Raw genomic sequence first — 16,985 nt, 5'->3', positions numbered from 1 at the left:
AAAAGAAAATATTTAATTCCCATTCTAAAATCACTTTCTACTATTTACAAATTTTAATGACCTATTCTCTCTTTCAAATGAGTCTTATTTAGCATAGGCTAATGATCGAAACCTTCCGCGAAAAACGATAATGAACTATCATCTATTTCACTGAGTTTTATTTAGCATAGGCTAATGATCGACCTTCCGAGAAGAACGATAATGGTACGCGTCATTCACTTTGTTTATTTTAAGCGCACTGTCCCGAGTTCCGTCTAATCACTTCTTAAAATTAAATATAACAATTTGTTGTATACAGGGTGTTCTAAATTTATATGCCCGTGGTTGAGAAAATTGAAAATATTTTATATTAAATTGAATCCTGTTTACAACCATCAAAATTTAATTTTCATATCAAATAGAAATATAACAATACATTGTAAATAATTATGATTCGGGAGTGCTCCTAGTAGCATTTAACGTGTCTTGGTTTGTTTATTTCTACTGAATCTGGATTTTAAATTTAGTATAAATTTCTACGTATTATGACTGTTTCTTGTTGAGAATAAAGAAAAAACTTCACCAATTATGGTTTCATTTCGAAAACAACGCACACATCTTATGGAAAATATAATGTCACTCAAATTCAATAAAATTTATACGAATAGATCCGTTTTAATTTACCGATCAAATCTTATCATTGCGCCAACTCTCTATTTTCAAAAATAAGAGCAGAAATTGATACAAATAAATCTGAAATCAAATGGGTAGGTACATAAGTTAGAGAGAAAAAATATTTTAAACTACCCAGATTTTCGGTACTCCATAAATCAGCGGATTAGTTTCACTAATCCGCTTAGGCCCAGCGGGATTTAAGCTCTTATGAATAGCACTCGGAGCAATAATGATTGTAACTTTAACACTTTTAACACTTTATGGACTCCAAAAATGTGATTTCGATAAACTTTAATTGCAATTTGCGCCGTAATTAATCATAATTAAGAGTTGGCGCAATGATAAGATTTGATCGGTAAATTAAAACGGATCTATTCGTATAAATTTTATTGAATTTGAGTGACATTATATTTTCCATAAGATGTGTGCGTTGTCCGTATTATGACTGTTTCTTGTTGAGAATAAAGAAAAAACTTTACCAATTATGGTTTCATTTCGAAAACAACATAAGTCCACAAACTTTAAAACATAATATCAAAAAAATAAGCAACATTTAAACTTTTTTGGTCTTTCAGATATAGGTCTGGATCCCGCGTATGAAAAAAAAGTTGATTAATAGCAAGCTGAAAATTTGTTAATAGCTTAAGGGTGTCTAGTCGGATAAACTTTGATATATGGGAACACTGGAACAGGGGCAGTTTTAATTTTGGAACAGGTTAAAAATTTGAAACGGTCACACCACGAAAACGGCACATGTATTTTGTCCGATAGAACAGACTTAAACTCTTCGAACAGAGATTAAACTCTCATGCAAAAATTAGACTGCTATTTATCACCAAATGGGCCTTTTAATGAGTAGAGCATGTAGAATATGTCAAATGACAGGAATTATGACAGGTGATAAATAGCAGTCTAATTTTTGCATGAGAGTTTAATCTCTATTCGGAGAGTTTAAGTCTGTTATGTCGGACAAAATAAATGTGCCGTTTTCGTGGTGTGACCGTTCCAAATTTTCAACCTGTTTCACAATTAAAACTGCCCCTGTTCCAGTGTTCCCATATATAAAAGTTTATCCGACTAAACACCCTTAAGCTATTAACAAATTTTCAGCTTGCTATTAATCAACTTTTTTTTCATACGCGGGATCCAGACCTAATAGATGCATTTATAACCCATAATACTTATATAAAATATAGTATTACTATCAGAATCTCTAACTACTAATGGAAAGATTTTTACGTTTCCTGAAAAATTTACACATTGTAACATACAGTGCTTCCATAAAGTAACGCATAATTTCATTATTTCGTAAACCGGCGACTTTAAGGAAAATTTTCGAAACAGGTCGATTTTTATTTTTAAATTACAATTTTTTGGCATATTACATATCATACTAGTGATGTCATCCATCTGGGCTTGATAACGTAATCGATGAATTTTTTAAATGAGAATAGGGGTCATGTGATAGCTCATTTGAAAGGGTATTTAATTCTCTATTTACTAATACAAACAATAACATAATTATATATACAGGGTGTCCAAAAAGAATTCTTTAATTAAATTAATTGAGACAAAAAGAAAAATGTATGTAACTTATTTAATTCAAAATTCGTTTTACTTTTGTCAGAAAATTAAATGTTAGAGCTGCCATCCACCTGCCTCTTGGAAGTTTAAGATTACGCTTAAGCGAAAATCAATATTTAGGTTTTAAATAAAACATTTTTATGTTTGCTGGCACCAATAAAATATATTTAGAATTAAACAAATTACATACATTCATCTTTTTATACCAATTAATTTAATTTAAATAACATTTTTTGGACACCCTGTATAAATAATTATATTAACAATTATATTAGTGAATAGAGAATTACATACCCTTTCAAATGAGCTATTACATGCCCTTTATTCTTATTTAAAAAAATCAACGATTACGTCATCACGCCCAGATGGATGACGTCACTAGTATGATATGTATGCCAATAAATTGTAATTTAAAAATAAAAATCGACCTGTTTCGGTATTTTTCCTGAAAGTGTCCGGTTTGTGAAATAATGAATTTATGCGTTACTTTATGGACGCACTGTATATTGTTTCGCAATGACCCATTAAATTATTATAAATGCAATTAACCATTGACCATGTCATGAAAATGGCAATATAAAATTAATTTTTCAAATGTCAAACTTTAAAATTTGTTTTTGTTAACAAAAAAATAATTTAAATATCTATTATGAAATTCGTTACAAACAAAATCTGATATTTCAACTAAACGAAACAAAATACACAATAAAAGTGAATTATTAAACTCATTCAGGGACCCGTTCAGACAAAAGAGCCTACAACTGGTTTTTACCTGAGTGCGAGTGGAAGACTTGTAACGTGAAGCGATCGATATTATGTATCTAACTAGGTACTGTCTTTTCCGTAAAAATGTATATCTTGGCAACATCCTGTTGTTGCCAAAGTGATGTTTAAGCAATGTTTTTGACCTACGGGGGTCAAATTGTCGTTATAGTGTAAGGAATAAAATATATAAATAAATCGGATTACTGAAAATCCGACAACGGTGCCAAGCTTAAAGAAGTGTACTAAGCGAACATTCACGGATTATACCTAGAAAATGATAGCATTTCTAGGTGATGCCAAATGACTGCAACGTGAAAAGATGCCAATTTAATAGCGGGATGTATATATATATATATATATATATATATATATATATATATATATATATATATATATATATTGTTGTGATCTTGATTTTTGATATGAGATAATATTCTTATATGTCACTTAATTTAATCAATGTATTAATACTAATCTAATTAATTAACCAGATCACATATCAATATGTTTTCAATCTCAGGGCGAATTATAAATTAATTACTTACTTTCGTGGCTTCTAAATATTTCTTAATGGTTCCTAATCGGGATAGAAAAGAAAAGAGTAAAAAAAATACACATATGGGTTACAATTATAATCAAAATATTTTTTATTTTATTTAAAAGGCAATCAATGCTTAATATTTGCTATTTCTTATTATTCTTAAACATAACATTTACAAATGGGAATCTTATTTCCTTTTGGTTTTCAATTGAAAGTTTTTATTAACATTTAACTATTAGGAGTTATTAGGAACAACTCTATTCAAGTTTGATGAAGCTTTTCTGATATAATTGATTATGTTATTCAATTTTTTATGTGGAATTTAATACGAAAAACCCATACATTCATGTCCAAACAAATGAGACTGACCTTTTCCTGGTGAACTGAAAATGTCCTCACACAAAACCCGTTCCTGCTATCCTTGGCTGCGATCAAACCTCGTCCTGGCTTCCAGTAATGTACTCCTTTGAAAAACTAGCTCGAATAGCTCTCGTTCCTGCTTCGGTCGTGATGCTGTGTTCTACCTTTTTCGAAACTGCTATCAGCTACCGGGACACTCTTGGCTCAAGGAGGTTCTTTTACTCTCGACCTGGCCTACTTCTCGTTCCACGATAGATACTCCACACTCACGGAACTACCGGCTTTCTCACTCTCCGTACACTACCGTCTACTACTCGACTTCACTTCTCCACAGCTCAAAACATTCTGATCTCACTTTGTCATCCATTCCCCTACTTTCTAAATATCCCTTCCAGATTCACAAATCAATCTTCCACCACCAACTCTCATTCGTAATATTCCTCAAAACCAATTTTTAATCTTTCTAAATATGCTTAATGGATTTCAAAAGAAAATATTTAATTCCCATTCTAAAATACTTTCTAACTATTTACAAATTTTAATGACCTATTCTCTCTTTCAAATGAGTCTTATTTAGCATAGGCTAATGATCGAAACCTTCCGCGAAAAACGATAATGAATACGCGTCATTCACTTTGTTTATTCTAAGCACATTGTTCCGAGTTTCGTACGCTTATTCTAATCACTTCTTAAAATTACATATAACAATTTGTTGTATACAGGTTGTTTTAAATTTATATGCCCGTGGTTGAGAAAATTGAAAATATTTTATATTAAATTGAATTTTGTTTATAATTATCAAAATTTAATTTTCATATCAAATAGAAATATAACAATATATATATATATATATATATATATATATATATATATATATATATATATATATATAAGAAGACAATGAGTCTTTGCTGACAGTAATTATATAAATTTGGTTATTGGGTTATGCAGCAAATGAAAAAGTGTACTCTTTTAAATTTCTTTAATCCGAGCTTTCGGTTAAGATTTTAACCATCATCAGGGTGCTACAAAGATATTTTTGGTGTAAGATAATATGAAAACATGTATAAAATTTTTTACTTACAAACTTATTGAGGATATTTCAAATATGGTGTAACTAAAATGAGAATCAATCTTAACATGGTCATGTAAATGCTTCAATGGAAAAAACGTAAAATAAAGTAGTAATTTAGTAAAATAAAAGTAAATTAATTTAGCACAACTTCAAAATCAATAAAAAATAAAATGACATTTAGACATGACATGACATTATTTGAAATATCTTACAAAAATTTGTAATATAGATGAACAATTTATTGAAGGACCAATAGGGTCATGTAGCGATCACGCTACTAATTAAATTACTTTAATTAAAATTGGATTAAAATATACCCCTCTACAAAATCCTTGGGTGACGCCCGCGAAGATCCAACTACGATTTTTCGGTGCACAGGCGCGCCAATAGAAAGAAAATCGATGATTGTCGATTTCTAGTTTAGTTGGTCACGAACTCACAAAGAGGCAACACATCGTCATTACTTAGGTGACGGAGTTTGGGCAAAATTGGGAAAATATATAACTAAAAGACCTCGAACATCAGCCAATAACCCATACTAATAAAAATCAAGCAGTAGTTATATCTGGAGACTTATTTACAAGAAAGGAAAAAGGTTATAATACCGCCGATGTGTTGCTTTGCTCAAGTGAGTATATTGATATATTTCTCTTTATTTCTTCATTATAAAATCAAATTCACCATCCTAGATATCTCGTTCGTTATCTGTAGATATTAATTTCAGTTAAGAAATAATTTAAATGCACATTATAAGTTATATTACGGTAAGGATATTCGTTTCCATTTGCAAAGGAACAGTCAAGGCCATATGTTTTAGTGCTAAAGTTAAATTCCAATTTCTCATTAGACTTTTTGCTCTAGGTTTTTTTTGAGGTAATAATATAAAAAAATTTTAACGAATATCAGACATGTCATGCGCATGTCCCTGCCATGTCCGATTTGATGATTTGAGTTAGTTTCAGTTTGACATGACATATGTATACCTAACCTGAGTTTTTTTTGTTTTGGTTTCCGGTGCAGTGACCCTGTGCTGTCTACACATAGTGTTATAAATAATGTAATTAAATTGATAAAATTTATTTTAGATTCCGTCCCGTAGCTACTTGTCACATAGACACTTAGCCTAGTCAATTTATATAGATTGTATCATCATTTAATGTGCCATCATATAAATATGTGCCAGTTACTGTAAGCAGCTAGGGTATGGGTTACCCCTAGAGTTACTTTTGATTGGATTGGATAGTACCTATTTCACAACATCCAGGATTGGATTTATCACCACAGCAGCCCACTAGTTTTTGCCGTGCCAAGAGGAAATTCATTCCTATCTGGACCTTTTTAAATAGGACTTGTGGTTAAGATAAGTTGTTTAATCTTATTATTTACATATTTTGGGTACTCTATAGTTGCTTGCACTGTAAACTTCTTGTATGCATACAATTGAGGTAAACTAGGTACATATTTCTTGATAGATAGGGTTTTAGTTCGTTAGTTTTTTTTGATTTAATATAAGTAGTAATTTCCAATAAATAAAATTAGGTCTTGTTCAATAATCATTATAAATAATAATTGTAGCTTAAAAATTTGATAGGGAAGGGGTCGTTAAAGGTTTGTCGCGGATTTCAAATAGGGAATATGTCTTGTAGGTTTTTACATTGTATATAAAGAGTAACTGACCAACTCATTTATACAACTCATTTATATCACTCATTTATATAACTCATTTATATAACTCATTTATATAACTCATTATATATTTACTTATTAGTGTTTTTGCTAGGTGAGATCTTTATTATTTTTGGTAACCGTAGCGTTCTTGTTGTGGATCTCACTCTAGCGTAGTTCAATTTAGGAAATAATTACTAACTTTTTAGTTGTAAGGACTTAGTGCTATTCTGACGGACTTTTGATTTGGATTTTGATTTTAATACTTTTGCTTGGCCAGTGATAGTGGATAATTGCTTGTTGAGTGGCCTTTGCGGTCCTATTTTATCTTTTCCCCATCCACTATCACTGTTATTACGTTGCGTTATATGTAAAGTGTTAACATTTAATATTTATTATTAATATATTTGTATGTATTAAGGTTGGTGTTTTATTTCAGTCTGTATTACCAGTATATAACATAGCAAGACAAGATCAGTATTTAGTATTTTTGTATTTCAGGTGGTTGTAACCAGTGTCATAGAGTTCCTGTTGTTCGTTACTTCAAAATCTCGAACCTGTCCAACTTTTTGGTTCTGAGAGCCGAGTTGTTCGTCCGAGTTGGCGCCCTTTGTTCTTCTTCTTTCTTTGTTGTATCTCGATATTATTTTATCTCTAGCTTCTTATCTATTTTTCTTCCATTTTGTGTTTGCAGGTCTCATTTTCTTCCTAGTTGCTATCATTTCATTACCAAATTTTCTTCTCATATCTCTAAAGCCAATATTCGGTGTATGGAAGCTAGCCCGAATACTCATACTTGAGATTTAGTGTCTCTCTGCCCTTTTGATTTTTTTTCCTTCTGAGCTAAGCCCCTCTTCTTTTGTCTTAAATCTCTTATCATTTATTTTACCCATCTTTATTCAGTTCTTCTCTTCAAAAATCTCTATACCCAGAGTATAGAGGTTTCATTTGGCTAGACCCAACGTGTGGCTTCTTTTACATTTTTGGCTGTAAATATATTTTCTTTAACTTTTGGTTTTATCTTGGTGGTTTCAGTGATTGTGTTTTTAGATTCTCACTTTAACGTTCAGTGTTGTACTTCAATTTGGTTTTTTTTGGAGATTATCTTATATCTATATCTTGTATAAACTTGTTTTGCTATAGTATACTGTGTTGACTGAATAAATCGCTTTGTTTTGATTGGTTAAAGAACTATTTTGGTATTAATAATAAATTAAATTAAAATTAAAAATTTAAATATCTTGAATTTAACAATCTCATCGATGTTTACAAGTCCGGAGTAGCATTAATAGTGAATCACTCATCATCATCAACTAGCCTATATTTGTCCACTGCTGAACGTAGGCCTCCCGTAAAAATTTCCACCTATTTCTATCTTGAGCTTCTTGCATCCAATTTGTGGTGATGCGCTTGATATCATCCGTCCATCTAGTCGGTGGTCGTCCTCTGCTTCGATATGCCTCCTGCCTTGGTCGCCATTCCAGAATCTTTTTGGTCCATCTGTCATCCGTCAGTCTGGCAACATGTCCTGCCCAAGCCCATTTAGCCATGGCTATTCTTTCAACTGCCTCCGTGACTCCTGTTCTTCTTCTTATTTCTAGGTTTGGTACTTTATCTCTGATGGTAATACCTAACATTGATCTTTCCATAGCGCGTTGTGTAACTCTTATTTTATTTATTGTTCTTTTTGTCAGAGTTAGTGTTTCTGCACCATATGTAAGAACCGGCAAAACACACTGGTCAAAGACCTTTCTTTTTAAACAAACTGGAATATTAGACTTGAAAATGTTATTTAATCTACCGAAGGCAGCCCATGTAAGACCTATCCTTCTTTGTATTTCACTACCGTATTTCACTACTGTATTTCACTTTGTAATCACTACCTTGAATTAAAAGTATTATTCAATTTTAGGTTTATCGGGAGTGTAGCAGTACATTTCATCGGATTTCACGACTGGACCAAACAAATAAACATTGCTGGTATAGGTATCGACTCAGAACATTAACTTGAGGACAGAGAGTAAGTTAAACTTTACCTACTTACATTTTATCTCATTCTCGTGTTTACTTCCCAGTGGTGTGTAATGGCATCTTTTAAGGCAGAACATCTGTCAACCCCTGAATTGGATTACGAGTTGAAAATTCGTCAGTTAGCTGATCCATCGCTAACTACTGATAGGGCTAAAGTTATCGTTTTGACAGGTGCGTTAAAGCAAGCTTCAGCAAATCGGAGTCATGCTGTTCTGTCAGCTTTCCAACTAAATTTTAGTGATGAGGTCCGTGAAATAGAAGCTACCCTTGCAGATTTGAAGACCCAAATTAGCTCTTTTGTTGGCTCCCATAGTGATGTTTTATATGGTCGCTTGACTTCCCGTTTAGGTCATGTTTCAGGTAGGGTTCATTTGTTAGAGTCAGTAACCGAGGAAGAGGATGCCATCAAGAAGTCTCTTAATTTCAAGATACTTAATCTGGAAGGAGAACTTGAGTTTAAAGTAACTCCACAGGCTCACTCCACTCCTCATAACCCTAGTGTTTCGGTTAATTCATTTCCTTTCTTTAAGTCAGCTCCAATTCATAAATGGGGTGTACATTTTTCTGGTGGTTCGAATGAAAATGTTGTTAGTTTCTTAGAGAAAATAGAATGTCTGCGTCTAGCGCGTGGGAACAGTGAAGATGAGTGCTTTTCATCAGCAGGTGATCTTTTTAAGGATTCAGCCTTTACTTGGTACCTCAATAATCGAGGTAGTTTTACTTCATGGCAAGAGTTAGTTGCCAAACTTAAGTCTGATTTTCTTCCTTACAACTATGAAGACAACTTATTAGACGAAATTAAATCCCGGAAACAAGCTCCCCAGGAGAAAGTCACCATCTTCATCAATGAAGTTGTCAGTTTGTGTAAACGTTTGGAAGTCCCTCTTTCTGAGTCCCATATAGTGAGAATCATTAAGAAAAATTTGTTGCCGTCTTATCATCCTAGTCTGGCACTCACTGACATTCTCTCGATTGCTGACCTTACAGAAAAATGTAAGAGGTTAGAAGAAGTTTTGTCGTGGTCTTCTGAACCTATATCTAGTGTCCCTAGTCGGTCAAACATTAGAAATAACGAATCTTCCTATTCTGGTAGGCCAAATTATTCCCGGTCGGGTAATGTCTCCACTTTTAACTCCAGAATTACCTGTTGGAATTGTCGTCAGCCAGGACATGGGTATTTTGACTGTTCTGAACCGAGAGGGTTGTTTTGCTATGGATGTGGACATCAAGGAGTCCGTAAGTTTGAGTGCGAATTCTGTTCGGGAAACGACAGAAGGAGTGGGTCGTCTCCCCTGGCTCCCACTCCTCATCAAAATACAGGGAATACCCTAGAAAATCCTCAAAACCCAGGAAGCAGTTTCTCGAGTCAGGAGGCCCATGCCTCAACCACCCAAACATCCCAACCTCCACCGAAAGACAAAAGACCACGGAACGGCAGATACCAACCGAAAAGAGGACGTTAGTTGACCATGACCTTTGTGATTCTTCTGTAGTTTCTCCAAGTAATCCCTTATCTTCCCTCATTGATATTGACATTAATTCATTATTAGTTAGAAAAAACAAGGATAATCGTCCATACCTTGAAATATCTATCTTAGGACATTCTTGTTTAGCTTTACTGGACACAGGGTCCAATATCTCTATTTTAGGTTCTTTAGGTCTGGAATTTCTCCAGAATTCTAATGTTAAGATAGGAATGGATGAGAGTTTGCAAGTGACTACAGCTGATGGTCAGGTCCAACCAATTTTAGGTCAGTTCACAACTGAGATTTCTGTTAGTTCATGTAAAAGGATGATTACATTTTTTGTTATACCTTCTGTTAAGAATTCAGTTATCCTAGGGATGGATTTTCTGAAAACTTTTAATAGTGAATTGAATTTTTCTGAATTTTCGTTATCTGTCTCTTCTTTTAATATCTCTTGCGTTGATGCAGGTAAAGATATGAGTAGACTTAATGCTCAGGAGTTAGAGCAGTTGAATAATGTCATCAGATCCTTCTCTTCTATCTCTTCGAAGAATCAGTTAGGCAGAACTCATCTCATCGAACATCACATTGATGTGGGTTCGTCTAAGCCCTTCAGACAATACCAGTATCCATTGCCTCAAGCCTGGCATGAGAGCTTAGTTAAGGAGGTGGATGAAATGCTTAAGCTTGGTATTATCGAGCAGAGCTCGTCCAGCTTTTGTAGTCCCTTATGGATGACAAAGAAGAAGGATGGGACTTTTCGTGTCTGTTGACGGACGTAAACTTAACAGCATTACGATGAATAGGGATGCCTATCCTATACCTCGTATAGATATCATCCTCACCAAGCTACAAAATGCTAAATACATTTCATCCATCGACTTAAAGAAGGCATTTCTACAGATCCCATTAAGCGAAGAGAGTAAGAAACTTACGGCTTTTGCAGTAAGTGGCAAAGGATTGTACCAGTTTACTACAATGCCTTTTGGTCTGGTGTCTGCTCCCCAGACTATGTGTAGATTAATGGATTTGGTAATAGGTCCTGCTTTAGATCCCTATTGTCAATATTATCTTGATGATATTCTAGTCATTACTCCTGATTTCGACACTCATATCTCTGTATTGCAACAGTTGTTTCAGCGTCTCAAAGATGCAAATTTGACTATTAACTTAGATAAAAGCAGCTTTTGTCGTGATTCTATTAAGTTTTTAGGATATGTTGTAGATTCACATGGCTTACATACTGACCCTGACAAAGTGTCAGCTATTCGTGATTTTCCTGTGCCTAAAAATACCACCCAGGTTCGTCGATTGTTAGGAATGGTGGGTTACTATAAAAAGTTTGTTAAGTCTTATTCTACCTTGTTGTCCCCTATTACTGACTTACTTCAAAATAGGAAAAAGGGACAAAATATTGTGTGGACTCCTGAAGCTAATGAAGCTTTCATTAAAATCAAGGAGGCTCTCACCAACTCCCCAGTTATGGTAGCCCCAGATTTCACTAAGCCTTTCTATTTAATGACTGATTGTTCAAACACAGCATCTGGTGGTGTACTCTATCAAATTGTAGATGGAGAAGAACACCCTATAGCCTACACCAGCAGGAAATTAAATAAAGCCCAGAAAAATTATACGACAACTGAAAAAGAGTTGTTAGCCATAATTACGGGTATTGAGCATTTCAGATATTTTCTGGAAGGTCGTTCGTTTACGGTCATAACTGACCATAGTAGTTTGGTGTGGTTACAGAGTATGAAGAACCCATCTCCTCGTTTGGCTAGGTGGATTTTAAAATTGGCACAATATGATTATAAAATTGTTCATCGTAAAGCTGCAGGTGTAGTAGTCGCTGATGCACTATCGAGAACTTTTGATATTAACTTGTTAGATTTATCTACTCTACAACCAGATGACTGGTATCGAAAAATGTTGGATGATGTCCAGAATGTTCCAGGTAAATTTCCTGATTTTAAAGTTGAGCATGGTGTTTTATATAAACATGTTTTAAGTTCTATGGATGCCCTTACGGGAATGTCTGAATGGAAGATAGTCGTTCCAACAGCAAATAGAGCAGAGGTTTTGGCCACTTTTCATGACCATCCTACTGCAGCTCATTTTGGCTTCTACAAAACTTACTGTCGTATATCTGAACTGTATTACTGGCCGAAGATGCGTCAGACTATTCGTAGTTATCTCGCCCGATGCAAAATTTGTGCTACGTGTAAGTCGACAAATCTTCCCCAACCAGGTTTAATGGGTAATTATCGACGGATTGATTTTCCATTCCAACTTATATCTTTAGATCTTATTGGTCCTTATCCTAGGTCGTATAAAGGTGCTCAATATGCCTTAGTAGTTGTTGATTACTTTACAAAATTTCCTTTGGTGCATACTATGTCTAAAGCAACTACTTCAGCCATTATCAAGTATCTAGAGAATGAAGTTTTCCTAATTTATGGTGTTCCACAGATCGTGTCTTGCGATAATGGACCCCAGTTCACAGCCAAGGCTTTTCGTGATCTCATGTCTAAATATAATGTACAAAAGATCTGGTACAATGCGAACTATCATCCTCAAATTAATCATACTGAAAGAGTAAACAAATCTATCGTTACTGCTTTAAGATCATATTCATTTCCTGATCAGAGAGCTTGGGATACTCATATCCACTCTATAGTACAAGCTATCAGGACTTCTTCTCACGAAATAACCAAATGTCCTCCATCATACTTAATGTTTGGTCGTCATGTTCCTCTTTCTGGTGATTATTTTGGTAAAATCTCAGAAAATGCCACTAATTTTCCTGCAATATCAGATAAGTTACACCGCTTAGAAGATATTCAGCATCTTCCTGACATATATGTGGATGTTCGCAAACGTTTGAAAGCATCTTATGACAGAAATAAGTGCCGTTATGACCTGAGAAAGCGAGCCTTATCGTTCAGAGTCGGAGATTCCGTTTTGAAGAAAAATTTTGTCAAGTCAGATAAAGTGAATTTCCAATCTGCCAAGTTGTGTCAAAAATACATACCTTGCACTGTTATTAAGGTTATCTCTCCTTTGATTTATGAGTTGAAGGAAACTTCCACCGGCAGGAAACTAGGAAGGTTTCATGTCAAAGATTTACTTGAGGATAAGACTGTAGGTCCACATAACTTGTCTGACAATTCAGATGGTTCATCTTCAGATGAAGATTAAATTGTGAGGGCCAGTTTGTTATTTATGATCTGTTTATCTATTTTGTTTACCTGGTTAACATCTGGTGTTATGCCTTTTATCTTATTTTATCTTATATTATCTTATCTTAATGTTGGTTAATATCTTAGTTTATGGACTTGTTCATTTTGCTGTTGGTTGTCTCTTGAAAGTCCAAACTATATATCATAGGAGTGCAGGATGGATAATGGGAATTTTCCCCATCTTGAATTCTGGGTTAGATAGATATTTATAGGGATAGTTAGGAAACCGTTTCTATAATATTTTCTTTGATTGACGGTTGCATGAGCTCGTGGACCATGGCCATAAAGCTTATGCATTCACTTACTTACTGTGTCAGGGTTTAGCGTGGGTTCAGGACTGATCACCCTGGACTTGGGCACTTCACTTGGCTCAAAAATATATTAATATCTATAAGTTGTTCCTAGAGTATCTCTTAGGTTGAAATTAGAATGTGTCATGTAGAATTGGATCGTTCTGATATTCAGCAGTAAGTCAGTCTGTTTAACTTGGTTGTCATCTCCTATGCTGTTATCTTTTAAATGATTTGAGTTTTAACATATCTTATTACCGTAAGTTTGGTTACCTGTGTCTACCACTTGCTTGGATTAGTGAATGTGAGTATGTGAGTTACCTTATTTGTCTCCCTACTGAGCATTATGTTAGTAGATGTTCTTTTACCTTAAATATGAAAAGGTAGATGTGAGTTTATCTTTACCTTTAGTTTGAGTTTATCTCGTACCTTTACCTTGATGCATTTATCTTTATCTTTACCTTGAGTTTATCTCGTACTTTTACCTAGATGAGTTTATCTCTTATCTATATCTTGATTGAATGCATATCTTATCTTTATCTTGATTATTTTAAAGTCCTAAGAATCTGTCCTTCCCTGTGCTTGTCGTGAGTAAAGAATTGGACCACGTCAATAGTACAGTTTAGGTATTACACTTAGGATTTTTATTACCTTTTACCTTTGTGCATACCACGAGTAGATGCGGGCTTGCCAGTATCTTTACCTTTTAGCATACCCTATACTATGCGTATAGTGCGCTTGCTAGTATCTTTACCTAGATTGTGTCTTCCTATCGCTACGAAAGCAAGTAGACGTTATGGATTATCTTTTACCTTGAGTTTTAGATGTTGATATCCGGAACCATATCATATATGTTTAGGTTTGTAGTAATGTAGTTTTAACTGGTCCTAATGAATTAGTCCCTCATTGAATTCTGGGGTGATTAATAGAATTTGTTCGCTCTAGTGTCAATGTTGGGTAAAGTTAATAGGATGCGTTTAGGTTAATTGTTGTTTATGGTTCTTAGTTATATTGTGTTAAGGGTTGTTAATACACACCTGTAATTTAGTTTTAATCATGGGTTTACTAACACTTGAGAATGTAGATAGTAAGTAGTGTTAAGAGTTAACTTACTCTATAAGGTTGTATAATTATATTTAGAATGTTAGTGATTAACGCGTAATTATTTGTTTTTCTCTATCTTTGGTTTTACTAAATTAAAGTAAATTATCTTGTTGAATAACTTATGTCAGTCAGTTACGTATGTCGGTTAGTTACACATCCCTTCTATGTTCTATACTTTCTGCAAGTACCATTAAAGATATCTCGCGTGGCCTCTATACTGTCTGTATGACTTCGTCCTGATTTTTGTTCTGTCTCCTCAGCAAATAGTATGGCTGTTGAGCCTACCAAAATTATGGTTTTATACCACAACGTTTCTCCTTTACCGTGTCCATCCTCAGGTTCGCCTAGCGTCAGTTAGTTCTGGAAAATAAAAAAAAAAAAGGAAACTTGTAGAGTTTTCCTTTTTTTGCTGGAGAAGAGGGAGAATGTAGCGACACGCTACTAATTAAATTACTTTAATTAAAATTGGATTAAAATATACCCCTCTACAAAATCCTTGGGTGACGCCCGCGAAGATCCAACTACGATTTTTCGGTGCACAGGCGCGCCAATAGAAAGAAAATCGATGATTGTCGATTTCTAGTTTAGTTGGTCACGAACTCACAAAGAGGCAACACATCGTCATTACTTAGGTGACGGAGTTTGGGCAAAATTGGGAAAATATATAACTAAAAGACCTCGAACATCAGCCAATAACCCATACTAATAAAAATCAAGCAGTAGTTATATCTGGAGACTTATTTACAAGAAAGGAAAAAGGTTATAATACCGCCGATGTGTTGCTTTGCTCAAGTGAGTATATTGATATATTTCTCTTTATTTCTTCATTATAAAATCAAATTCACCATCCTAGATATCTCGTTCGTTATCTGTAGATATTAATTTCAGTTAAGAAATAATTTAAATGCACATTATAAGTTATATTACGGTAAGGATATTCGTTTCCATTTGCAAAGGAACAGTCAAGGCCATATGTTTTAGTGCTAAAGTTAAATTCCAATTTCTCATTAGACTTTTTGCTCTAGGTTTTTTTTGAGGTAATAATATAAAAAAATTTTAACGAATATCAGACATGTCATGCGCATGTCCCTGCCATGTCCGATTTGATGATTTGAGTTAGTTTCAGTTTGACATGACATATGTATACCTAACCTGAGTTTTTTTTGTTTTGGTTTCCGGTGCAGTGACCCTGTGCTGTCTACACATAGTGTTATAAATAATGTAATTAAATTGATAAAATTTATTTTAGATTCCGTCCCGTAGCTACTTGTCACATAGACACTTAGCCTAGTCAATTTATATAGATTGTATCATCATTTAATGTGCCATCATATAAATATGTGCCAGTTACTGTAAGCAGCTAGGGTATGGGTTACCCCTAGAGTTACTTTTGATTGGATTGGATAGTACCTATTTCACAACATCCAGGATTGGATTTATCACCACAGCAGCCCACTAGTTTTTGCCGTGCCAAGAGGAAATTCATTCCTATCTGGACCTTTTTAAATAGGACTTGTGGTTAAGATAAGTTGTTTAATCTTATTATTTACATATTTTGGGTACTCTATAGTTGCTTGCACTGTAAACTTCTTGTATGCATACAATTGAGGTAAACTAGGTACATATTTCTTGATAGATAGGGTTTTAGTTCGTTAGTTTTTTTTGATTTAATATAAGTAGTAATTTCCAATAAATAAAATTAGGTCTTGTTCAATAATCATTATAAATAATAATTGTAGCTTAAAAATTTGATAGGGAAGGGGTCGTTAAAGGTTTGTCGCGGATTTCAAATAGGGAATATGTCTTGTAGGTTTTTACATTGTATATAAAGAGTAACTGACCAACTCATTTATACAACTCATTTATATCACTCATTTATATAACTCATTTATATAACTCATTTATATAACTCATTATATATTTACTTATTAGTGTTTTTGCTAGGTGAGATCTTTATTATTTTTGGTAACCGTAGCGTTCTTGTTGTGGATCTCACTCTAGCGTAGTTCAATTTAGGAAATAATTACTAACTTTTTAGTTGTAAGGACTTAGTGCTATTCTGACGGACTTTTGATTTGGATTTTGATTTTAATACTTTTGCTTGGCCAGTGATAGTGGATAATTGCTTGTTGAGTGGCCTTTGCGGTCCTATTTTATCTTTTCCCCATCCACTATCACTGTTATTACGTTGCGTTATATGTAAAGTGTTAA

The 16,985-nt window shown here is 33.9% G+C and overlaps 1 long non-coding RNA gene across 1 annotated transcript; it reads left to right on the top strand.

The window, feature by feature from the left end:
• The first annotated feature begins 5,246 nt into the window (after positions 1-5,246).
• On the top strand, positions 5,247-7,064 carry LOC126886428 (uncharacterized). Its single transcript, XR_007698613.1, has 2 exons — positions 5,247-5,607; positions 6,065-7,064. It is a non-coding gene; the product is annotated as an uncharacterized LOC126886428 (long non-coding RNA).
• The last annotated feature ends 9,921 nt before the right edge of the window (positions 7,065-16,985 follow it).

The sequence above is a fragment of the Diabrotica virgifera genome, chromosome 6 (genome assembly GCF_917563875.1).
Source record: "Diabrotica virgifera virgifera chromosome 6, PGI_DIABVI_V3a".
Classification (NCBI taxonomy): Eukaryota; Metazoa; Arthropoda; class Insecta; order Coleoptera; family Chrysomelidae; genus Diabrotica; species Diabrotica virgifera.
Note: the sequence above shows the minus strand (reverse complement) of the source record. Positions and strands in the feature narration are given on the sequence as shown.